Genomic DNA, 27351 nt, shown 5'->3' on the forward strand with positions numbered 1-27351 from the left:
TTAGTGTTCAACTTCTTTTAATTAAGAACTTAAAAGAAGGTCACATAAACAACTTTAACAACAGTTGGTGACTCAAAGTTATCAAAAACTGTTTCAGGAATATTTCAGGATGTTACTTTAAATTCAACTATCTACTCAGCAAATTCCTCCTTGGGAACATGCACTGCCATCTGAAGACTTTTCCACAACTCACACAGGTCAAACATAGGTCAGCCATAAAAAGCAGTTAAATGTGACTCACTGTCAAGACTAAATAGACCCATTGTTTGTCACACATAACATTTTAGCATCTATAAACTGAATGAAGCATTTGGTTTCACTTTCCTATTTATAAAATTATTATCCAGTAAGGCCGATTGTCTGAGCAGAAATAAGATGGTAAAATCTTTGAATTTTTAAAAAAGCTGTTTTCAAACTCGCAAATGAAATTATACTGCAATCAATATGGTAATTCCCTACAATTGCCAGGGCATTGCAGGCAGTAAGTATAATTTTATTTATATTCAAAAAGTTATCCAAATAGCACTTAGATCATATTGAAAACATACAGGTGCATGGGGCATTGGCTTTGATTCTAAGTATACTTTTGGTGATTTAAATGCTTTTAAACCAATGAATATTTCATCTAATAAATGGGGGGGGGGATTTTTCATCTCCCTCCTAAGATGCAACTTTTATTCTTTTCACAAATATTTTCCCAACTCTCCAGGGCCATTTATGAGTTTTATAAAAACCTGCCCCATGCCTTTTAACAGCAGGAATAGCTGCACTCAAACATCGCTACTCTTGAAAAGATATGAAAATTATAATTATTCTGAATGAAGAACACAAATTATATGATTCTGGTTCTGCTCAAAATGTCAGCACTATAGGGTCTATTTTCTAATCTCATGTTACTTGTGAAAAAAATTATAGTATGAAATAAGTAGTATCTGAAAAGAAGAATAGCTTCACTCATCCACCATAACTGACAAACTACATATTATTGTACATCGAATCCAGGTTTTTTTTAAAAATTACTCTGATCAATGCTTATATTTGCTTTTATTTCTTCTTTGGGTTTTTTTTAAATTTACTGAATAATTAATATTTACTTTCTCTTCAGTATGTTACAATTAAAATACAGTAAACTACAATCTACAATTTTCATATACTCCCATGATATAAACACAAAGTTTAAACATTTTCTTAAAATAAAGAAGCAAAAATACCAATCCAAATCTTTTATACTCAATATTGTCACAGGATAGGAAGTTATAATATAATAAAGGGCACTGTTATATTTAAAAGTAGCGTTATATTTGCTTAATGATCATATTAAGAAATGATGACATATTCATATTATTAACAAAAGTCAAGAAAAATTGGAACAATGAATATTCAGCTTACCTTCTGCCCATATCCCATGACCCTTCATCAGAGTTAAAAAACTTGGCAATTTATTAATTACATTGTAATATGGGCTCTTGTAATTACGGCTTTCTAACCACCTTTAATCTCTGGATTCAATTTCTATTTATTTTTAACTAGCACTAACAATGACACTATTATTGATAACATCATAAGAGTACAGGAATCTCTGGAGCACGAAACCCATTGGGAAACGACATACGGTAGCTCGGATCAAGTATGCGTTTGGGAGGCTGATTCTTTTCAAATTAGAAGATTAGAAGATTTCTGCAGGAAATATTGTTAGGTTTATCCACAGAAAACAAAGTATGTTGTATATCAGGGAGCCTCTAAACTGTGAGTGCTTGCCTCCTCTAATATATTTCCAGATGTGTATGTTATTTAATCTAGTTCAGCAATGTGAAGTTTGTAAAAAGATGCATATGCTGATGATAGAGTTCCACATGATTTTCTGTTGCAGTGCTGTGCCCGATTTTTGCACAAACTCATGAACATCTATAGCCTGTTAATGGGATTAAAATGCATCACTTTGGAGTGCTAAATATTCCTAAACAGATGGATTTTTTCCCACAACAGCATATTAGCAGAGCCCTATATATGCACAAAATAGAAAATACATTTTATTTTCATGTATAAACCCTCACATTCTGGAAGTTCTGCTGAACTATTTTGAACCAGATACAGTTTGGCCAAAATAAAATTTTGTCTGCTACCTCTGCTCAGTTGCCACCATGAATATGGTGGTTGCCACCAGTACAGTACATCCCCCTGGACAACCTGCTCCCGGTGCCTTTCCTGTCTCCCTTCAGCTCTGTTGCCAATCCGAAAGCCTCTGCACTTGTTTCTTATTGCAATAATCTCTGTAGAAGGGAATCAGCTTCCAGTGTGGCACTTTTCGTCTACTTTTTATCATACCTAACCAGTCCAGTTCTTTGTTATCTCAGTGCATTACTGTTCCTCCTTGGTTTCCTCTTAATTACTGCCTCGGATGTCTCAATGGGGCAGATCTCACTGGCCTGAATAGATCAAACATCCAACCCTTGCTTATCAATGGAGACCGAGTGGAGCAAGTGGCCAGTTTTAAGTTTCTGGGTGTTACCCTAAAAGAGGATCTGACCTGGGGTACCTACATTGCAGCCCTGGTCAAAAGGGCCCACCAGAGATTATACTACCTGAGACTTCTCAGAAAACAACAGCAGAATGAAAAACTGCTGGTGACCTTCTACCACTGCACCATGGAGAACATTTTAACATACTGCACCTCTGTATGGTTTGCCAATTGCACAGTGGCAGATAGGAAAGCACTTCAGAGGGTTAACGTAATTGCCCAGAAGATCACTGGCTGCCCTCTCCCCACTTTGGAAGAGCTTTATAGCTCCCGCTGCCTTAAGAAAGCTCAAAACATTCTCAAAGATCCATCTCATCCTGGGAACCCTTTTTTTGAACTATTACCATCTGGCAGACAGTACAGAATAATAAAAACAAGGACAAATAGGCTGAAAAACAGCTTCTATCCCAGGGCAGTAGCTCTTTTGAATTCTGCTGTATAGTACAGTGTTGGTGTGGTGTCAGGGGTTTCTGGTTCAATGTGTGAAGGGTGAAGGATGTGTGTTTGTGTTTATTTTCATGGTCATGGTCATGATGTGCACTGAAGATGGTGTTTGATTTCATTGTACGAGGTGCAATGACAATAAAGTAAACTAAAACTTACCACTCTGATCTCTAAAGCAACTTTCATTCTCTCTCTTCCCTGATTCCCCTCAGTCATAATATCTGCACCTGCCATTGCCAAGCAAGTAATTTGTCCCAGAGGTTTTCCCTCTTTCCTCCCTTCTGAACCTTTTCTATCCATAGCAAATGCCTTCCAGACCATATCTGAAAAACAGTTGTGTTTCTTTCTATATTCAAGCAAAATTTCTAAAACTTAAATAGTTTCATTTGGGCACATACTATTGAAAACCTATGTGTTCTGTTATGATATATACATAGTAATCCTTGAGTAACGAGGATATACACATGGAAACGTTTATGAGAGTAGTTATGAATAATTATTCAGCCACACACAGCTACACTGAATTGAGTTAAAGTTTACTTTAAGAAATAGCACAGTCCAATAAACAGTCCAGGTCATATATATTTTACAGTCCAAAGAATATTCAATTACAAAATCTTCTTACCTTTGTCATTTACGGTAAACAAAGATATCAAAGTATAAGCACAGCAGAGAACCTTGGATAGCAACAGAATGTCAGAGAGACAGAATGTCAGAGAGAGCAAGCTATGATCTCTAGCTCCCTCTTATGGCAACTCGCAACACAATCAACCAATTGGAACATAGTACAAATAAATACAGTGATCCTGTTTCAAAGCTACAAACATGCATTGTTGGTTTATATATTGCTAACCCAACTAATTGGTGGACAGATTCCTAATGTTCTCCCCTTTGGGTTGGTCAATATATAATACATTACATCTTTAATCCATAATTCTCACAACACTCTTTATGCTTAATTGCACCTTGAGCTTTCGTGAAATGATCTGCAATATTATATTCAGTCATACAGTATTCTAAGTGAATTACTTTATTTTGAACACACTAATGTTCAAAAATCTCAAATCAGTATGTTTAGACCTTGTTTGAACAGTTAAATTAGTAGCCATATTAATTGCATATTGATTGTCTTCATAAACAATAAATGGATCACGTACAGTAATTCCAATATCCTTCAACAATTGTTTATAATATATCAATTCTGTACACATCAATGATAAACCTGAGAACTCCGCTTCCACAGTGGATAAACTAATATGTTGTTGCCTAATAGACTTCCATCCTATTAAAGCATTACCCAACATTACCACTATACCTGATGTTGACCTACGAGTCATATCAGTAGCAAAACTTGCATCAGCACATGCAGTTAACACTAATTCATTACTTGGTTCTAAATATAATGAATAATGGATTGTGTGTTTTAAAAAACTAATTATTTGCTTAGCTGCTTGCCAATGCCTTTCATTTAGTTCAGCGTTATACCTAGCCAATTGGTTTACACTATAAGATATATCTGGTCTAGACCAATTACCCAGATATGATAGACTACCGATTAAGGATTGATATATTTCCTTATCAAACATAGACTTTTAATATCACTATGTGTAAATTCCTTACTCATTGGTGTCTTAGCAGATTTACAATGCTCCATGTTATAGCATTTTAATAATTGGCTAATCTTCTTGGCTTGTGAAATTTTAAAACCTTTATTCGTTTTCACTATATCAATACCCAAATAATGCTTAATCTCCCCTAAATTTCTAATCTTGAACTTTTTCTGTAATCTATAAACAATATCATTTGCTTCTTGTTCAATTTTAGTTATAATTGCTATGTCATCCATAAAGAACAGTAATAGAGAAATTAAACCATCTTTTTCTCTTTGGAACAAACAAGGATCAGCTATACCAGCTTCAAAACCTATTGAAACTAATTCCTTTACAATACATTTATTCCATTCATAACCAGATTGCTTTAGACCATAAAGACTTTTCTTTCATTTCCAATAATCAGTTTTTCCACCATTCTTTAAACCTAATGGCTTTTTCATATAGATGGTATGTTGTAAAGGTGCATGTAGATATGCAGTTTCAACATCTACATGGTTTATTTTACATTTATTCTTAGCTGCCCAAACTAATGCTGCTCTCAATGTATTTGCTCTCAGACTAAGTGAAAACACTTCATCATAGTCCTTATCTGACTGAGCAAATCCTTGAACAACTAACCTTGCTTTATGGGTAATAGTCCCATCCATACCAGTCTTTATCTTATACACCCATTTGCAACCTATTGCACGCTCACCTGGTGGTAACTTTATATCCTCATACACTTCTAAACCCTTTAACGATTTTAACTCCCTATTCATAGCTTCCTGCCAAGCTATCTGATCCTTTGTAGGATACAGTTTTATTTCATTGAAGTTAGAAGGTTCTGTATTAACCTGACATACAATGCTTGCTTGAAATCTGTCAGGTGGACATCTCTCCCTAGTTGACCTCCTAGGCAACTCAGTACATGTTGTTGGCATGTCTTCTTCCTTTACCTCCCCATCAAATCCTCATCTTCTACAGTCATAGAGGGTTCTTCTATTGATGATTCCTCCATTGAGGATTCCTCCACTATCTTATCATCAATATTATTATCATTAGAATTATCGGTAAACAATGGAGTCTGAACAACAACACTATCCTGTACCTTATTATATTCCTGTTCAAGCTTTTTCCAGCCAACATGCTCCAGAAATTTAGCACTTGCACTACAATACACATTAGTAATACCTGGCTCCCAAAATCTAAATGATCTATGATTAGCTTCATAACCTACAAAATATAATTGTCTCACTCTATGTTGTCCCTTTAGCCTTACTTGCATGGGAATATGAACCCATGCTGGGGTTCCAAATGTATGTAAATAACTGAGATCTGGCTTTTTTCCATTCCAATGAGTAAATGGTAATTCACCAGTCATTGAATTCACTACGTTATTCAAAACGTGGTTAGCACACATTATTGCTTCACCCCAAAGTTTTTCTGATAAACCAGAATCCGAAATCATAGTCCTAGCCATAGCCTGTAATGTTTGTCCTCTATGTTCAATATATGAGTTACGTTGTGGTCTATAAGGAACAGAATGCTTATGTTCCATGCCAGCTTTCTGTAACATGGCTTCAAATTTTCTATTGGTAAATTCAGTACCATTATCTGTTACTAAGCTAATAGCTTTTTGTTTCTTTTTCCTTTCAGCAAATTTTAGCCAGTTTACAAGATGCTGGTATGTTTCTTTCTTCGTTTTCATTAAATAACAGAAACCATATCTGGAAAAATGATCAATTATACTTAATATGCAACAGGCTACACCTAAACTAGGTTTCTTAGGTCCAATAATATCAGCAAAAACAACCTCTAATGGTTCACTGGTTTTGAATCCATTTACCCTATTTGTAGGAGTTACTTTGCTTTTTTCTTTTTTGCAAACATTGCAATTTAAATACTTTGGACAAGATTTTAATTTTATACCATTAGATAACTCAACAGGTTTTTTTAGCATTTTGAAATTTATATGTCTCATACGTCTATGGAGCAGATGAATACATTCATCATGAGGCTTTTTATTCTCATCACAAACCTCTCTTTACTTTTATTTACACACTGCAATGCTCCACTGTCAACTACCCATATATCATGCTTTACAGTTGTTGTTGTACTTGATATGGCTAAGCTAACACCTTTATAAGCTCTCTGTATATTAATAGCATCCTGTTTCTTACCCTTTTTACAGTATCTGGCTATATGACCTTTAGCCCCACAAGAAAAACATTTCCTAACAATATAGGCAGTTGAAGACAGTTTTTCTTCCTGTGGTTGTCTTTCTCTCAGTTGATTTCTCTCTTGCCTTCTTCTTGACTCTTCTAACAGTTATGCCAGTCAATGTAAGTTCATCTCTGTTTAAAACTTCCAGTGAAGACACATAATCATCATAAGTTTCATCCAAAGAAGAAAGAATGATGTAAACTTGATGCAACTCCAAGAAAATCAGCTCCTTTTCTTGTAGCTCTTGTAAAGTCCTTTTCATAAACTCCAAATGAGCTAACATATCACTACCTTTTATAAGACGGACTGTGAACAGTTTACATGTAAGGTGTATGTGTGCACCCACACTATCTTGAACATAAATCCTCATCAAAATGTCTCAACACCTAGCAGCAGATTCTTCACCACGAATATGGACTAACTGCTGATCACTCAGTGTCAGTCAAATTATACTAAGAGCCTTTTCATTATCCTGGTTAAAGTCAGATATTTTCTTTTTATCTTCATCATTCAATGGGTCCCAAGCTGTTACATCTGGTGGACTATTAACTACAGTCCATAATCCGTCTTTACGCAGAAGTAGGCTGCACTTCATAGACCAGGAAACATAGTTTGTTCCATCCAACCAGGTTATCTGGGATATACTGGTTGACTGTTCTTATGCCATTGGTAGTTTAACAATAAACCGCAATCAGCTGGCTGAATATGAAACTGTATATTCACACTGATTCTCAATATCTCTCTGGGCCCATAACCAATGTTATGATATGTGCAGAATAATCCTTGAGTAACAAGGATATGCACATGGAAACATTTAAGAGAGTAGTTATGAATAATTATTCAGCCACACACAGCTACACTGAATTGAGTTAAAGTTTACTTTAAGAAATAGCACAGTCCAATAAACAGTCCAGGTCATATACGTTTTACAGTCCAAAGAATATCCAATTACAAAATCTTCTTACTGGTAGCCTTTGTCATTTACAGTAAACAAAGATATCAAAGTATAAGCACAGCAGAGAACCTTAGATAGCAACAGAATGTCAGAGATACAGAATGTCAGAGAGACAGAATGTCAGAGATAGAGATGTCAGAGATACAGAATGTCAGAGAGAGCAAGCTATGATCTCTAGATCCCTCTTATGGCAACTCACAACACAATCAACCAATCGGAACATAGTACAAATCAATACAGTGATCCTGTTTGTAAAGCTACAAATATACATTGTTGGTTTATATATTGCCAACCCAACTAATTGGTGGACAGATTCCTAACATGTTCCATCCATAGAATGGCTTGTAATATTCCATACAACCCTATTACCTTCTGTTCTGTTACAAAAGGGGGATTTCAAAGTATCTCTTTGTGACATATTTATGTTCTTCTAGGATTAAAGAGATTGAAACAGTTTTTGAAAAGAAAAGGCATTAATATATTGGAAACATTAGAAATCTATAAGTTTCTATCCTGATGAGATTTGAAAATGTACTGAAAACTGGCTACTTTTCCAGGCTTTGAGATAGAGGGGGGGCCAGCTACTGAGCCAACCGGGTGTGCAAAATGGCTCTCTGTAGTGCACAGCTGTTCCTTACCCATTCAATTGGTTCCATGAGGAGTTTTGGAGCTGTGGTCTCTTAGAGGGGGACCAGAAGGAAAGGATGTTTGGTGGAGTGAGTTTCAGGTGGCAATTGAAACTCAAAGGCTGAGGAGGTCCTAATGATTGAGGGAAGGAGGAAAGCGGCCAGTAATGGCTGCCACAGAGGCTTATAGCTGGACAACAAAAGTGGGGAAGAGGCAGAACAATGGAATGACTGGAGCTGGCAGAAAGAAATCTCAACGAGAACGTGAGTGAATCTGGGAGAAAGAAGTCTCCAGAGGATTCCCCAAAGGATTAAAGACAAAGAAAAGCCCAAGCAGAAAGAGGGAGGAGGGTTCTCTTCCCCCTCTTTGATAGTGGCAAAGAAGATCTTGGGGGAAATTAGGAATCCCAAAGTAAATTAAATTAAGAATAAAGAAATGTACCACAAGAAGTGAGATTCTAACTGAAGTTTTTTTTTGGGGGGGGGACTTTATGAAAGATGTTGGTAATAACCTTTAATAAAGAGAAACTGACTAACTGGCAGAGCTGGCTGACACTGACAGAGCAGTTTTGGCACAGAACTCCATTATAGAAGAAGCATAAGAGAGAGATTTACTGACTATTCGTTAATAAAAAAAAAGAACTTATCTGCAAAGTATCTGATTGAAGAAACTGAAAATTGAATATTATTTATACTTGTGGTTTTCTTGCTCTTTGAGAACTTTTTGGAAGAAGAAATAAAGACTCTATAGTAGTGGCAATTGAGAAAGAAGAAAGAAAAGAAATATAGTCTCTGAAAGACAACATCAATAACATCTCTTTGGTATATTTCTGATATATTATTACTATTATTACTAAGCTAGTAATATATTATTACTATTATTTTTATTACTATTATTAAAATAGAACTATAGCTTATAGAGTTTATATGATTGTGAATGGTGAGATTTTGACATCTTGAGACTAATATTTATATTTAACATACTTCAATATCTCTTAAATAATATAAGTTAAAAGTGTATTTTCTTCTTACAGCTACCTATGATTCTCTCTGTAGATACTTCTATTGTTACTGGATATTATATGTAGTATGTAATTTCTATTATTACAAGTAGTTAAATAGATTGGTCAGACAAATTAATACAAGGATTGAAGATATAGAATTAGGACAAGGCTGGTGAATCTGCAATAGAATAGACAAGTAAAAAGCGTTAAGAGTTGCGGAGGGATATAATAGAGGGAAGAAGAAGTGGGTGCATTGGTTGAAAAAGACATTAAATATGACGAGTGTTACAAATCTATCTAAGATTGGGACAGGAAGAAAGCAAATGGCAGAGACCTCATCGGCCACCTCATCAGCTACCTCAAGCCCATCTAGTGAAAGATCAATCAAAGAATTATTGCAAAGAGATAGGTCTAACTCGTTTAAAGTTTTGCAGGCCATGATGCAATCAATGCAGGAAGACATGTTGAGAAATCATGAAGAAATGAAGGGAGAGATTGGGGAGGTACAAAAAGACACTGGCAAACCTAAAGAAAAGTTAGAAATGATGGATGGAAGATTGGAATCCTTTCAACAACAAATTATGAAAAATGAACAAAAATTACATGAAATGGAAGGAAGAATGGAAAGAGAAGAAAAAAGAGTGGAAGAAATCAATGAGAAATTGATTAGGGCAAAGAAAGAATTAGAAGCAACCATCATGGTCCTGGTATCAGAAAAAGTGGCTCACGATTTGCATTTTCAAAACATAAAAGAAGAAAGAGGAGAAGACCTACCAGAAATGATGGCGGAATTGCTGGCGAAAGCTTTGGGAATAGGAAAAGATGAAATGTTGATTAAAATGGATGAAATTTACAGAATACATACTAACTACGCAAAACACCATAACTTACCAAAAGAAAATCATGTAAGATTCATCAAAAAAATCAGTCAGAGAAGAGATTCTTCATAGAACAAGAGATGACCCATTAGAGTATAGAGGGAAACAGCTGATAGTACTGAAACAAGTGCCAAAAAGAATTAGGGACCTACAAAAACCATACCAATTTTTGACATCTAAATTGACCAGGCACAACATCAATTTTAGATGGATGACTCCAGAGAGAATAATGATTACATGGCAGGAAAAGAGAATTAGAGTGGACACCGTGGAAAAGGCAGAGGAGTTCTACAAAGAGATTTTCAGCAGTAAAGAAGAAAGAGAAGTAGAAGAAGAAAGAGAACAGGAATCAAGAGTATTGGTCAGAGAAGAGAAAAAAACACAAGTGAGAGAAAGGGAAAATGAAAAAGAGAAGAAATTGAAAGTAAAGAGAGAAGAAAAAGGGAATTAAGAGAAGAACTAAGAGAAACCAGAACAACAAGGGGTATAAAAGCTAGATATAAGTAGAAGAATGTAGGAAGAAATACGGATGTTGTCATTGAACATAAATGGACCTGAATTCTCCTCAAAAAAGGAATTTTTTTTAACAAACTCAATAAAGTGAACCTGGATATAATAGCGATTCAATATATAAAAGAACAGCAAAAACACCTATTGGACTACCTCAAACTGTGGAACATGTTTACATCACTACTGCAATGCAAGAAAAGAGGGGTAGTAATATATATTTAAAAAGCAATTTCAGCCAAGCAAATTTATAAAGACAACGAAGATAGGATACTGATTGTAGAAACAATACTAAATAAAAAATGAGTGATGCTAGTAGGAATATATGCCCTGAATAGCGGGTTAGAACAGTTCTACAAGAAATTACATAACATTATACAAGAGACAGAATGTGACCATATCTGTATTACAGGGGATATTAATGCGATAACCAACCAAAAATGAGATTACAAAAGTAATAAAGAAAGAAAAGGAATTAGAAGAATATTACCCAAAACTTTTTTTTAAGATCGCAGAGGAATTGGGAATTCAAGACATTTGGAGAGAAAGGAACCAAAAGAAAAACCTGTATACATATTATTCCAGTATGCACCAGTCATGGTCCAGAATCAACATGATTTGGATGTCGATGGACCTGCCACAAGAGGTAGAGAGGGCAGAAATAGATACCAATTTTGGGGCTAACCACAATCCATTGAAAATTACATGGAATGGGAAGAAAAAGAGAGGTTGATGGACCCTAAAAAGATTGATTCTAAATCACAAAGAATTTAAATTGAGATGGAAGAACAAGTTTGTTTGTTCTTCCCAAAAAATAAGGCCGAATATACAAAATCTATGGGACACTGTTAGGAATAACATAGGTTACCTAATGTAGTTTGGGTAAAATAATATTTTAAACTATGATTGTAAGTTTAAGTGTGTGTCACTTTAAAACTGCAAAGCATGTAATTTTGGGTGCGGTGTGAAACCACCATAAGAGGGAGCAAGAGAACCTGACGATTCCCTGACAATTACTGGATTGCATGGATTGATGGTTTGTTAACTGCGTGTTTTCCCCTACTGCTGAGTTGCTGAAGGAAGAGAGGAGTTTTTGAGTTCTTCATATCTCTACTGCAAGGAGATATATTACTGGACTGATATTTGTAAGTTTACTGACCTCTCTTTTTCAACACTGGAATTTGCAACTGAATAATCCTTGGACGGACTGAATTAGTGAATGATATATGGACTGTTTGACTATGCTATAACTCTTACTGGAATAAACTATTTAATTAGCACTGTGTATCTGTTTTACTGAGTGTAAGCTACAAAAACATTTATCTCACATATTTTGCCTGCCTGCCTGCCTGCCGTGCAGATTCTGCTAGGGTGTAACAAACACCACAAAAGCATATATGAGGGGTGTGGCTATAGCGTATATGGCAAAAGAAAATTAAAAGAAGCAGCAGCAACAAGAAAATTTAGAAGATGAATTCAGAAGATTGGAAGAACTACAAAGAGAACCACAGAAAGGAAGCTTAAAACAACAAATGGAATTAGTCAAACATAAAATGAACATTCTTGAAAAAGGAAAGCTAACACAACAAATAAAAAGGAATAATCAAAATTTATTTGAAAATGCTAATAAAACAATAGGGCCCAGGGCTTATGGAAGTATTGGAGGAGTATGGGGAAGTAGCGGGATTAAAAATAAAGATAAAATTAAAATGATAGTTAAAAATATGTTAAATCCACAGAAAACGGAATTGGCTGAGAAGATAAATATTCAAATAGTGAGGAAAGTAAAATACTTGAGAATACAGCTAACAGCAAGATATACAACAATTAAAGAGGATAATTATATTAATTTGATCAACCAAATAAAGAAGGATTTAGAAAGATGGGGAAATCTGTAACTCTCTTTTATGGGGTGGTGCAATAAAAATGATTATTCCACCAAAAATACTTTTTCTTTTTCAAAATATACCAATAAAATTAGAGAAAAAAATATTTTGAAGATTTGAACAAAACAATAATGAAATTTATTTGGCAGGGGAGGAAACCGAGAATTAAATAAAAATTATTACAGGATGCTAAAGAAAGAGGGGGGTTTGGATTGCTGTATTACCAAGCTGCTACTGTAAATTGGGTGTCAGCAGGGGTGGGATGCTTCTGGTTCGGCCCGGTTCTATAAAACCTGTAGCTAGGAAAAGCAGCTGACACTGAACCGATTTGGTGTTTCGCCCATCCACCTGTCCGGGCTCTAAGCTATCCTTTATTCCCTGCTTTTCCCTCCTCAGCTGCTTTGCGCATCACAGCTGAGGTTAAAAAAGCAGGAAACAAGAGGATTTTCAAATGCTGTGCAGCCAAGTGCAGCGCTTGTCAGCTGTCCAGGCGGCACAGCTGATGATTTTTTGCAAACTCTGCACACACGATTGTCCCCAATTCGGAGAACTGGTTGGCCCCACCCTCCCCGCCCACTCACTCCTTACCTGGCATGTGAGCCATCCAACTTGCCTGCTTTGGTAAGTTGCTATTTTCCCTTTTTTTTCCCTTGACCATCAGGTGTTCTGCTTTGCCAGGAAATTTAGATTAGGTAGAAAACAGGAGATCCTTGAATTTCTTGCTTTCTAGCTAATCTAAAAGCAGAGCCGAACCTTTCTTAGGACTGAAGCTTTTCATTGCAGACTCAGGTAGCCAATTGCAGATAGATAGATCTCTAAATTAATCTGTGATTCTGTGAGCAACTCAATCTGCCTGCCTGCTTTGCCTGCTTTGGGGTAAAAGTTGCTCTTTTTTATAAAAAAATCAATATTTACATACATGGTGTGTTGTGAGTTAATTTTGTGAGTTTGCTTGCTAGCAAATTTTATGAGTTTGCTTGCAAGCAAATTTTATGTTGCAGATTCAGATAGTCGATTGCAGATAGATAGATCTCTAAATTAATCCGTGATTCTGTGAGCAATTCAAACCTCCTGCCTGCTTTGCCTGCTTTTGAGTAAAAGTTGCTCTTTTTAAATAAAAAAATCAATATTTACAGAAAAATTTATAATATTTACATACAAGCCATGCCCACCCAGTCACATGACCACCAAGCCACACCCACTAATTAGGCCACACCCACAGAACCAGTTGTTAAGAAATTTGAATCCCACCCCTGGATGTGAGAGTGGATAAAATTAAAAAATAGGAGGTTACTAACATTGGAAGGACATGACTTACAACTGGGATGGCACACTTTTTTGTGGGATGAAAGATACAAAGCTCACCAGTGCTTCCAGAGGCATTATGTAAGACATGCTCTTCTTAAGGTATGGATAAAAATTAAACACAAAATTACATAAAGACTCCAACATGGCTCTCAACACTAGAAGCATTAGTACATCCAAATTTTATGAATCTGGGGAAGGTTATTACATACAAAGAATTATTAAATGAAAAGGGGGAACTAAAATCCAGACAAGAACTGAAAGAAGAAGGGATACAACTTGAATGGTGGGCATATCTGCAAATCCTATCAAGGTATAAGAAAGATAAGAATGAATGGGACATACAGAGATAATAGATGACATTGGATAAGATACTATTAGGAACAGAGGAAAAAGCAATTAAGAGAATATAAAACTATTTATTAGAACATAAAATGGAGGAGGAGCAAGTTAAAGAAGTAATGATAATACGGACTAAGAATTTTGATTATAATATTGAATTAGACAATTGGCAAAAGTTATGGGAGAGAAATAGGAGATTAACACTTGCAACTTCATATAAAGAAAATCAATATAAAATGTTTTACAGATGGCATCTCCCTCCAACAAGACTGGCCAAAATAAGTAAGTGTATCACCACAATGTTGGAAGTGCAACATGGTGATAGGGACTACTATCACATGTGCTGGAAATGTGCAAAAGCATGAAAGTACTGGTAGCAAATAAAGGTATGGATAGAAGAGATGGTCAGCCAAAAAGTAGATTTTAGACCAGAGGTCTCCAAACTTGATAACTTTAAGAATTCTGGACTTCAATTCCCAGAATTCCTCAGGCAGCTATGCTATGCTATGCTGGCTGAGGAATTCTGGGAGTTGAAGTCCACGAGTCTTAAAGTTGCCAAGTTTGGGGACCTCTGGTTTAGACCATAAATGTTCCTATTGGAAATTATAGATGAGAAATATAGTAAAGGAACAATATATTTAATGTTACATATAATAACTTCTGCAGCCCCAAAACTGGAAGAATGAAGAAACCTCTATAGAAAGTAAAATAATAAGAAAAATATTAGTCTGCGCAGAGATGGACAGACTAACTCTAGAAATTAAGGATAAGAGTGAAACAAAGTACTATGAAGTCTGGAGTAAAATGTATCAATGGCTGGAGTTAAGGAAAAGAAGAAATTGTTGACACTTTATAGGAATGAAAGTAAAAGTATTGTAAATGAAAGAAAATGAAATATAATGAACAAATATTATATAAATATAAAAACTACAAAGGGAAAAAGGAGATGGATAAGAAACTAGGTTGTAAATATGTATATAAATGCAAATAGAAACAAATATGTAATTAAGTATTATATCAACAGCACAAGGAAAAAGGGAAAATCAACTGTTATAGTTATTTCTATACTATAGTATGTATGGCCAAAATGATGGCCAAGAAAGTCGTACTGTGTTGAACTGTTTTTAATGTTTACTTAATAAAATTTATTTTAAAAAGAGAGAGAGATAGCAAGTGTGTGATGACTCAGAGTGTAACACAAACATAACAAAATCCAAAATGTAAATAAATGTCCCTTATTGCCTCCAACTTGGCCCCACTGTTCAATAATACTCAGTTGGAGATAAAACATACTCAAAAATAGTATTCAAAAGAAAGCAATACAGTCCGAATTTAATGAGCAGATAGAGGTGAAATAAAAAAACAAACTACAATGATGAAATGTCCACAACAGAACAGGAGAAGTATTTACCAAATGCAAGGAAATAACAAAGCACAGTCTGTTGGAAGGGTGCCAATCAAGATAACTTCAGACCAAAATAAAACACACTTGCTTTTGGCAACCTGTGTTCTAACCGTCTCTCTTATATACTCATCTCCCCAGCGGTAACCAATGAGGAGGATCATAGCTGCTTCCTCTCTCACAAGCCAAGTTATTGCCTTCTCCTTTCCTCCCTGTGTGTCCTAGGATGCAGAGGGGATGGGCCTGGTTCTTCCTCTGACTGCCCAGCCGGCCTCAGCCCTTCTCCAACCTCCTCCACCACCTCCGGAGCCACACCTCCACTCCCTGTCAGCTGTTCCTCCTCTCCCTCAGAGTCCGACTCTACCAAGGGCATGACAGGGTGGTGAGTCCCTGAGAGAATTCGTGGTATTTTTATGATGGTTTTCTCTTTTTGGACAAATGTCATTTGTTCTTTTATTCTGGCTTTTTTAATCATGTGAAACATCCAAAGTTGTTGGAAGTCAGGCATTCTGAAAATCTATGTAAATTTTCATAATTTTATGCCCAACATGCATAAATTGAAATTACTGACAGATTTAAGAAACCTCCATTTTTAAAGAAAAATGGAGGAGGTTGTTTATACATTTCCTTAAACAAAGAGCATCACATTTGACATTAATATTTGCACATGCAATGAGAATAAGATTGCAAATGATTAAAATGGCCTTTGGTTTTAATTGCATGGTGGTCTACAAACATAGCTGAACAGATATGAATAGAAAAATATATGTAATCTGATCCAAGCAGATAAAAAGGTATTCATTAATAAGCTTATGTAAACAGTAACGTTTCCCAAAACTTTGTAGAAAGCAGGTATTTTCAAATTATTCAGATCCCTAAACGGATATTATTGGATTGCTCAAAAATGAGTATTCCTGTTTATATTATAACAGATGTTACAGTCTCTACAGACAATTCTCGAAAGTGTCACTACTATGACAAACAACTGTGCCGTCTCTTCTAGTAAGGCTTTATTGTCGCTCTAGCTGACAAGAAGTATTTTAAGCCTCTGCTAGGTGAACGTTGTGACTGTGAAAACATTGGCATATTCAGGCTGGTAATAATTGTAGCACTTACCAGAATTAAAGATAATTGCTCACATTCCTATTTGTTTTATAATGCCCTTTAATTCATACCCGCCTCAATTTCAGGAAATAGATAGTGCAGATATTTTTACATGTTCTACTTTTAAAGCTATGATAGCCTTAGACATGCTTTGCCACCACCCATAAGTAAGGAAAATAAAAGCAAAAACTAATCAGGTAAAAAAATAGTTTGTGTTTCAATGTTCCAAGCAAAGATATAAACTCTAGCATAGATAAACCAATTTTGACCTGTTTTTGCTTCTTGCATATATAGTAACTCAATTTAGATTAATAATATTTGCAGACTTACTACTCTGGCAAAGGACCACTATATCAATTCAGATTATTTCAAAAGGACCAACATAAAATGCTATTTGTTCTCCTTTTAATTTAGTTTTAGCACTTTGTTTATCTCTGTACTTCAAAGTATTTTCAGCATCTGACAACTATTTAAAATTAAAACAGAAAAAGGTGCCAGCCTCAATCTGCTTCACTTTGGAAGGCATTTGAGCCTTAGTTCAGATGTGATGTCTTATGAAGCACCTTCCAAAATGCATAAAGCATTTCATAAAAGGAAAAAGAGAAAAGGCAGCTCAATATTTTTTGCTTATATTGATTTATTCAATAAAGAATCTCCCAAATGTGGTTCAAAACTTGCACGTTGTTTTCTAGCATCCTTCCTGCAGTTTTTCAGGGAAGATCATCAACTTCACTGATCCAAACTCAATCTAGAGTTGTGATCTTAAGCAAGCTGAAATAGCAGGAAGAGACTGAAAGAAAACAAGCTTAGACACCTTGGAAATATCAACATAATTGATCCAGTCAGCTACTACACAGCCTGTTGAATTTATTTCTTGCACTGTGGGATATGTATTTAATCACAGTAAATACACAATTGGGTGTTTAAATTTTATCCATCTTCCTAATTATTTATTACAAAGTCTTAAATGGTCTCCTCTAAAATTAGTATTACAGTGAAATAAAACCTTGCTGATTTTAAAAAATGGCTCTGCTCTTCAATTAATTAAATTCTAACCTCATCTTAGCATTCATACCCAACCTCTGACTTATACATGCATGTAACTGTTTTTTAAAGATTCATCAGTTTGTCTTCTGGAAAGTCAACAAGTTGTGAATGACAACCTCTATAAGATTACAATTATCCAAGCCTTCTTCCATTGCAATGATTTGAGGTAAATGTTCAAGATGTGCTCTCAAAATTCCAAATTTGGTGCTCACCAGCTACAACAGATTAGAAAATCCTATAACAATTTTGATATAGAAATATAAGGTTGAAAGGAACCTTGGGGGGGTCTCCTAGTCCAGTCTTCCCAGTGCAGGAATTCTCATACCATCTCAAACAAATGGCTGTTCAAATTATTTTTGAAACCACCAGTGAGACACCCACAACTTCAGGAGGCAGATTACCCTAATGTCTAATAGCTTTCACAGTTCTCCTTATTTCAAGTTTGGATCTCCCACCATAAGGTTTTTAACCCATCAATGTTTGTCTTACCACTGTATGCTGTAGAGCAGAGGTGTCAGCCTTAAGATTTTCTTCTTTTGCTTTGCATCTTGTGGCTGTCATAAGTAACGGGGGGGAGGAGGGGGGATATTGTTATGGGAAGTGAGCTGGAGGTGTTACAAAACCTTGCAGCCGCAACTCTTTATCAAAATATGTCAAGGTCAACGGACAGAGGCCTCATCACCACCTGGAGATGCCCACATGATGATATACACAACTTTTAATTGGATGAGCCAATTGAACTATTGGGGGTGGGAACGTTGCCATGACTTTGTATATGTGGTTTACGCGCTCATTTTCTCAGATTCAGAATTCTTTTGTTGCTACCACTTGATTTCCAGTAAAAGATATCTTCTCTCTAATTAATGGAGTCTAAGTATTTCTTCCTTGGATTTTGAATGGAGCGCCAGCTGACAAGAGGTGTCAATCTTGATTTCATTGAGGCTACATCAGGGTTGTATTTGACCTTAGGGACGCAAGGGGTGTGTGGCCAGGTTGGGCATGGGCAGCTCAATGTCACTCATGTCGGGGGCACCTGTGGTGGCCTGAGAGCTCTGACAGCTGGCAGCTCCAGGCTGGGCAGCATTTCGGCTTTCCCAATACCTTCCTGCCCTTCCTTTCCTGCCATAGCTGGTGGCAGAGAGGAAGATGCCAGGTTGAGCCACCACTGTTCGGCCCCCTCCCCTAGCTCGCATCTCACTCCACCTGGATTTGCCTGCCACAGTTGTCAGCAGATGAGGATGGCAGGGGCTGTGAGGTTGCACCATCCAGATTGCCCCTCTCCTATCCGCCCACCCACCTGCTCACCACCTTGGTCAGGTTGTGGCAGTGCCTAGCCTCCCAGCCACCCCCAGCCCTCTGGAATGGCAGTGGCAGGGAACAAGGGATCACCTGGCAGCAGGGAGGGAGAGGGAGAAGGCACTTCTCCCTTTCTTCCACTTCTGACCTTTCTTCCTCTTGCAGCTGTGTGCCCTCCAACTGGTATGGACAGCAACTATGTGTTGCCAGTGCTTCTGCTAGAACATCGAGGACATTGGCTTCATTAAGGTGAGGGGGAGGGCAGCTGTGTAGGTCCCAGCCATGCGCTTTTAGTTGCCCACTGCCACCATCAGCTGACACCCCCTTCATTGCCAAGAGTTTTCTGGCAATGCCCATGACATCTCCTGGCTCTAATGGTCATGTGCAGGCTAGGAAGTAAATGTGAAAATGTGTGTAATGTCATTAGAACAGAAGTTATAGTTAAATGTATAGCAGAAAGTGGAGTCTGGGTGTGTGGGGTTGAATGTGTATAGTTTTATGTACATACACATACAGTATGTATAGTACCTAATGTATCTTTTTGTGTGCCTATACACACTCTATACTGTGTAACATATGGCATATATACAGAGGATTAAATAACGTATTTTGGATGTTCAGTAGTATTAAATAAATAGAGAGGGAAATTGTATCTTGTTGAGGCCTTTGAGGCAAGTGGCTGGGAAGCAGGACCGAGTGTGAAGAATGACGTCTAGTTGGTCATGCCCACCCAGTCACATGCCCATCCAGCCACGCTTACCCAGTCAAGTCATTAGGGCAGAGAGCTGGTTGCTAAATTATTTGAATCCCACCACTGGGTGTAACCCATCCTGTCCAGGAAACCTGAATTCATTCAAAGCAGCTAAGTGTTCTCTCACCAATTTCTTGCCTATTTTGATCTGCAGCTTGGGCAAGTCAGGGTAGGAATTAAACAATTCAGCCTTCTCCCTGTGCCCATCAATAACTTGCCATTTTAACCAACCAGTGATCCAACTGTTTCCTTGACTTTCCTTTTATTCTATACAGACCTAAAGAACATCTTTATGTTATTTTTGGCTTATACTGAGTCTTAGTCTTCCTGACTTTATTTTGCAGATTCAAGCTATAAAACCAATTGTTTAAATTTAGATTACAGAACGCAATACATTAGAACTTGTATCAATCAACACGCCAGAGGAGTTATTGCTTTGATGACTACACCAATGATTTAAATCACGTTTTACACATTTATTCAGAGATAGGCTATGAGACTGTATTGGTGTGAATTGTTTAAAATTCAAAGGTGGTTAAAAAGCACTGCCCATTATAAAATATATTTTCCACACAAGATTAATTTTTCTTATAGGAGACATTACAAGATAGCAATCTGTCCCCCAAATGTATCTGTTTTACATCTTTTAGTTTTTGTAATTATTATTTTTGAAGTCTTTGCTACAATTTTTATGTTTTTAATTGACTGTAGCCCACCCTCTTCATGTTGCTCTTTGACCCTAACAAAGGTTGGATTTGATCAGCTATTCACAACATGTCCCAAAACCAATAGTTCTTACTTTTCTATTTTCTATTAAGCTGTCATCTAAAAGCTCAAATAAAATAGGAAAAGAGACAATCCAACAAGAACTGTAGAGATTACAGAAATAAAATCAGGTCATGAAAAGGACAGAAACTATTAAACTGTACTTTGATCTCTTCCTGCTTTGACTTTACCTCAGTTCCCCAAGACAATGAAATCAGTAATGCTGAAGTCATAAAATGCATCCCATTAAAGCTCACCTTTTTACTTAAGCTGAAAATTTTATAAGTTTATATTTACCACAATTTTGCCATTTAAAAATAACAAAATGTATGTTATTGCTGGCTAGATGAAAGATATAAGAAAATTAGGTTATGAGATATAATTAATTATTTATGCTGAGGGGTGGGTGGGGAAAGCTGTTCTTAATAAGAATTGGAAAAAGTCATGCATCTTCTCTCCACTCTATCCAGCAGATGAAAATTGCAAGAGAGTTTTGTCTTCTACAGTACATCACAGCTACTACTCCAAATCTAACTCCCTCCAGATGTCCCTGTGATCATTTAATCAAACATCAACAGCACTCTCTAGATAATCTCTCATGCTGAATAAAAAAAAATTCATACATACAATCTCACAGTTTAAATGCACACAGTAGCAACTGGGCTTTTGCTATTATCAGCATCATTTTAAATGTACTAACTAAAGCAAGAATCTGCTAGAACACAAATGAGTCATTAATGAAACAACCTGTTATCTCTTAAATTATAGAACATTCTTCCACATATCTCAACATCTGTTTTTCACAACACAATATCCAATGTTCCAAAAGAGCACTTAAAGTGGGATTAGATTAATTTTTATTATAGCCATTCAGCCAGAACACACAATACACTTTAAATATATTCAGAGACACAGAAAAGTAACAGTGGTGATCATCAAATATCAGTCCAATTCTTTAGTCACAAGTACAATGAATAGGAAAAAAAAATAGAAGCACAAAATTGAGGAATTTAGGAAGAGAACAAGATCTGGATCAGGCAAAATAAGCTTTGTACTCTTAGGTCAGGTATGTCTTCAGAATGCTCCAGATGAATGCCAACCAAGATTTTATGTAAGGAGCATAGTAGAAGACCACAGAGCCACCTCTGCATGGACATGTGGTGATGTAAAAGAATATTGTAACAATATTGTAACAATATTGTTACAGTATTGGAACATGTCAAACCTGCAGTTTACATGACCTGCTAACATTGAAAGAGATATCTTATTAGGTCAAAGACAGAAAAATAGTTAGATATCTTTAATAATAGTATCTTCCCACAGTAGGTTTCTTTAGATGCATACAATAGACAATAGATACATACAAAGGACAAAATGTATCTTTAAATTTTACCAGAAATATTTGTGCAGGTAGGCAATACTTTCTAATCTGACTAGACTAACACTGCCAAGAAAAATGATTCCATTGTTTTGAAAAACACAGAAAAACATATCAGACTCTTAACTACTGCGTAATTGACAGCTGGAGATACATATAACTAAGAACCACTCCATTCATGTGTATAATTTAATAGCATAAAATTTAAATACTATTTCAAAGACAATTTCCCCCCCTCCTTTTTTTAAATATATGCATTATAGCTTTAGGATTTTTAAATGAATGGTGTTCCTTTATCTCAAATACAGACTTTTGAAATGCAACACTATTTCATTTGTCATATGTAAAAAAATGCAATACTATTAATTTGGCTGGAACATGATAGATGTTACACTGTTAAAATACTGAAACATAATAGCCTATAATTTAAAATTAAAATTAGCACTATAGGAACAATTAGCATTTGACCTTTCTCTTTTCCTTTTTTTTAATAAAGAAACTTAAAATACACCAAACAATGGGTTAACTAACTTTTCAAGTTCTTTTTTTCATGTCCAAAACACATAAAAAGAAATATGAACATTCTTTTAACTATAATTCCAAAGTAGATTGAGTTACTAGAGCATACTCTAATACTCATACTATATACAGTGTTTTAGCAGGGGTTCAAGAGCAACATACCAGATGACAGGTATGTTGCCTTAAGATGTACTATATTTTAGAATTTGCATGGGTACTCAAGACTCCCTTCCTGACTTGCATGTACTTCAAGTTGGTGGGAGGTAGACAACTTATTTGTTTACTAGTTAATTCTTGGATCACATATCCTACCTCACATAGTATAACATGAACATATCTGAGGTAAAACCTGGACTTTGGCTGAGCTTGTGTTATACCTGTCAAAACTTATCTAAAATTCTTAGTATATCCTTATACCGTTAGCAGGGAATGCTTCATGTGTGATGAGTTACAGCTAAGGTTAGTAATTTAGAATATTTATTTTTTAAATTTATGTGCCATCCATCTCTCCAATAAAGCCATACTAGACGGCTTAAAGATTATATAAAGATATATAGAATACAGTTAAAATTTAAATAAATGTAAATAAATTTATGTAAATTAATAATTTAAACTATGCAAAAAATAAGGAACCAAAAGATGAATGGTACAGCGATGAGGTCTTCTTACCCCATCAACCACTTCCAGCAATAACTGGCCCCCTTGGGGCCCTAATACAACTGGCAAAACCAGGTTTTAATACTCTTCCAGAGGGCCAAAAGGGTGGGTGCAGTTCTCAGCTCCCAGTGGTAGAGTGTTCCAGAGATGGGGCCACAACTGAAAAGGCATTTTTCCTTGACCTCAGCTGCTGAAATTTCTTGGCAGAAATTCCATTAAGAGGTCTATAATTCAGATTATACTTTCTCTACTAATGTAAATATCTATAGCACATCTGGCAAGTGGCATAGTAGGTTTAGATCTTATCTCCTATTCTCTTTTTCTTATCTCACATCACTTATTTTCTTAACTTAATTTTTCCCTGTGTTTGCTTATCTCAACAAGGAATAACATAAAGGATATGTGTGACATGGTATGTAAAAACTGGAATTGGGGATCCATGTAGGTCCCATACACATTTTTGGAAAATGAATGTGAATGTAACTACATGCCAGAGTTTTGAAATATATTTACTTTTCCCACACAAAGTAAATACTGAAGCAAATTGAGTTAGAAAGTGTCTTGGAGCTTAGCTTCCTACTTCCTTCTGGCAAATTACTGCTTCTCATCTATTCATGTCTCCCACAACAGTCATTTTATGATGATTATTTCATTTTGTGCTAGACTCAACAGTGCTTTTAATGCAAGTGTAGATTATCAAAGTTACAAAATGTGTAGTGGGCACCCAAGATCACATGCCCAAAGTACAGCACATGTAAAAACTAGAAGTCAATTTGCTTCTGGGTCCAATTCAAGGTGAAGGTTATGAACTTTAAAGACAGGTAAGAGATTCAGATTATAGTTGAGAACTGTTTCAGTCCCATTAACTCAGCCCATTCCACCTGGCCAGGCAGCGAAGGCATGTTGTGCATCCCGTCACTTAAAAGAATTCCAGCTGGTGGGGTCCAGGAAGTGAGCCTTCTCTGCCATTGCCACTGTCCTGTGGAATATTCTCCATCCAGAGGTGAGGTGGGCAGGCATAAAAATATGGCTCCGCAGCTATGCTTGGGGCTCATAGAGAAGCATGCAGCCATGAGACTAGTTATGCCCTGAAAGCCCTCCCCTTGCCTTTTAATTAACTCTAATATTAATTTCTAATATATCCTTGCTTTTTTAAATTGTAAATTTTATATACTGTCTTTTATGTTTTAATATTATACATTATTCAGTCCCTCTGAGATAAATGGTTTTAAAATTTTGATAAATAAATAAAATATCCTCCACTGATTAACAGGTTAACTTATTCTATGTAAAAGAAAAGTCAAGGTTGCCTACAGCCAGTCCATGGCTATATATAATGTATAGGTCACCACCACTACCAATTTCTTGCATTCTTCTAAAAGTGCTAAAGGAGAACTCCTTGTATTGTAATAGTTAATTGATGTGCCAAACCTGTTTTCAGGAACAAAATATTCTACTTCCTACAGCAATTTGACTCTTCTGAAACTGTTTTTCAAATGTTATTAAGAATTGAAACAAAATATATGAATTCCGGTCTGCAGCACTTCGGGGCAGGCAGAAATCCGCGACTGTGCGCGGTTTCTGCCTGCGCTCGCTGCCGGAGTGCCCTGAGCCACCTGGCTTCAGGGCTAGCCACCTCCGTTGAAGGTGGCGAAGACAGGGGGGATTTGGCAGGGTCGAGAGATATCGCACCTCTCTTCTCTAGCCAGCTAAACCCCCTTTTCCGAAGGCAGCTGAGTGGCGGTCAGAAATGGCCGCCACATAGAAGCGCTCAGCCGGAAAAAGAAAGTGCAGGAGGAGCTGTGAAGAAGTGAAAGTTTTTTTGCTGACCGGGCCAAAGCAACAACGAAAGTACCCTGGAACTTAAAATTTGCGAAAGACACATTGTTTCCAGAATTTGCAAGCGGAGAATGGAAGTTAAAAGGGAAAGTTTTTCTTTTTTTTCACTCTCCTTCCAAACGTGACAGCGAATGGAAATGCAAGAGAAATCAGAAAAACCCGCATTGGCACTAATAGGTAATTAAATGCTAAAGGGATAAGGATTTCTGAATATTTTTAAAAAATCTTTTTTTTCTGTAAGTGGGAAGGGAGAAGAAAAGAATTGGAGCAGGATTTGGAAGTGAGGAGGAGGTTGTCTAGAATCTCAAAGAATTATTAAATACTAACAAGACTTCTAAAAGATACATTTTAACTGGAACTTTGTAACTAAACAGTAACCCCAGAAAGAGAAAGTGAAGAAAGAAGAAAGTGCTAAAGGAAACAGCTTATTTGGATTGTTTGGTGACTTTGGGACTTTTGGGAATTATTTTTGACTAAGAACACTTGGGTGGTTGTTTTGGAAAAACTTTTTCTTTCTACGATGGCATCACTTGTGGATGAATTGAAAATTGAATACAAAAAATACAAAGAAGAAGAACAAGAAAGGAAAGACTCTCTTGGCACTCTCTTTCAATTTTTAGAAATGGTGATTTGCACCTATGAGAAACTGACTGTACAACAAGATGATTGGGACAAAGAAGAAGCCATCTTTGATGAACAATTAACTTTATTTGGGGAAGAAAGGGAGAAAGAGGAAAAGAAAAAGGGGACTTTACTTGAAAAAACAACCAAAAAAGAGAAAAATAAGGTGAAAAGTGGATATAATGTTGGAAAACAACATAAAGGGGGAAAGCAGAAGAAGAAAAGGGAGGTGGGGAGACAGGGGGATTTAAAAAGGGCAGGGAGAAGAACAAGCAAGGGAGGAAGGAAGGGATGAGAAGCCTTAATGGTGGGGAGCAAGATGTAAAGAAACAAGATTCATTTAGAGATAATGAGTAAATTTAATTGAAAAAGGGATTCTGCAAAGGTACATAAGATTTTATTCTTATATTGGTACTTAGAAATATTGTTAGAAAATTGGAAACAACATGTGATCAAAAATGGGATAAAATATTTAGTATAACTTAGTGAAATTTTTGTGAATAAAAAGAAGGCAATGAAATAAATGAGAATTGAAGTAGGAGGAAATGGGAACATTTTAATGATACAATGATTTAAATACAATGATTTAAAATATGTGATGTGGGGGAAAATAAAAGTATGATATTCAATTGAAAAGTGATGTGTAAAATGTTTAAGATATAAATGAATATTAATATTAATGATTAGATTTGTATTGGCATTGATAGTTATTTTAATTATATTATATACTTATAAATTTTTTCTTTTTATAAAATATAATGTGTAATTTTAGAATGTACTAAACAGAATCCCAATGGAAGTCATGTATTATATTAAGTATTATAAATTTAGGGGAAAGAGTCAAAGGCATCACACTCCAATCAGTGTACAGGAGAAGTTTTGTTTAAAGAGAAAAGAGAAATAGATAGCTGGAAACAGAACAGACAAAAAATAATAAATATTATGATCTGAACTGAGATGAGATGAATAAAATAAAACTAAGAGAGTTAAAAGAGGTGAGAAGCTATATAGAAAATGGAAAATGGTAATAAGATATGGAATGGTATATAAAATGAACATGAACTTGAATTTGTGTCTGTACAAAGAGATGTAACCCAGGATCAAGCAGGTTTCAGAAAAGATGTTTTATGTTTTTATGTTTTATGTTTTGTTTGTTTGTGTATTGTCTTTGAAAATCAATAAAATTTGTGTTTTTTTTTTAAAAAAAGAATTGAAACAAAATATTTTGGAATTCTCTGGAACGTTCAATACCTAAAATGACTTAACCCTAAAATATTTTTCCACATATCTTACTGCATGTTAAATTAATCCACATTCATATTCAAGTTAATTGAAGCAATATTTATGTTCATATCTCAAAGGAACACAAGACCTGAAGCTTATTAATCTTGCTGAATCAAGACAACCAGATTGAAAATGTTTCATGCCTGAGCATGTAACAACATTATTTTGTTAAGTACTGAGTGCAAATTGCTAATTTTCACTTAGACTATATACGCAAGTTGATTGACAAATTTGTGCAATTCGAACTTCCAATTAAGTTGTTATATGTTGGAGATAAATCACTAAAAAGTACAATAGAGATTGAAGTCCCTACTGACAATTCTGCTAAAGCAAAAGTTTTATGCATTTTTTGCCTACTATAGTTCACTGATCTATAAAATAGCTTAAAATTCTTCTAAAAGTGTTTAA

The 27351-nt window shown here is 35.8% G+C and overlaps 1 protein-coding gene and 1 long non-coding RNA gene across 5 annotated transcripts in view; one reads left to right on the top strand and one right to left on the bottom strand.

Moving 5' to 3' along the window:
• Positions 1–27351, bottom strand: part of PARD3B (par-3 family cell polarity regulator beta) — an 897218-nt gene that overhangs the window by 709488 nt on the left and 160379 nt on the right. The window lies entirely within an intron of this gene.
• Positions 15882–27061, top strand: LOC148127913 (uncharacterized). The gene is made up of 3 exons (XR_015739853.1): positions 15882–16064; positions 17903–17999; positions 27021–27061. It is a non-coding gene; the product is annotated as an uncharacterized LOC148127913 (long non-coding RNA).

Source organism: Pseudonaja textilis, chromosome 1, assembly GCF_049901715.1.
Source record: "Pseudonaja textilis isolate UNSWEBS1 chromosome 1, rPseTex1.2, whole genome shotgun sequence".
Taxonomy (NCBI): Eukaryota; Metazoa; Chordata; class Lepidosauria; order Squamata; family Elapidae; genus Pseudonaja; species Pseudonaja textilis.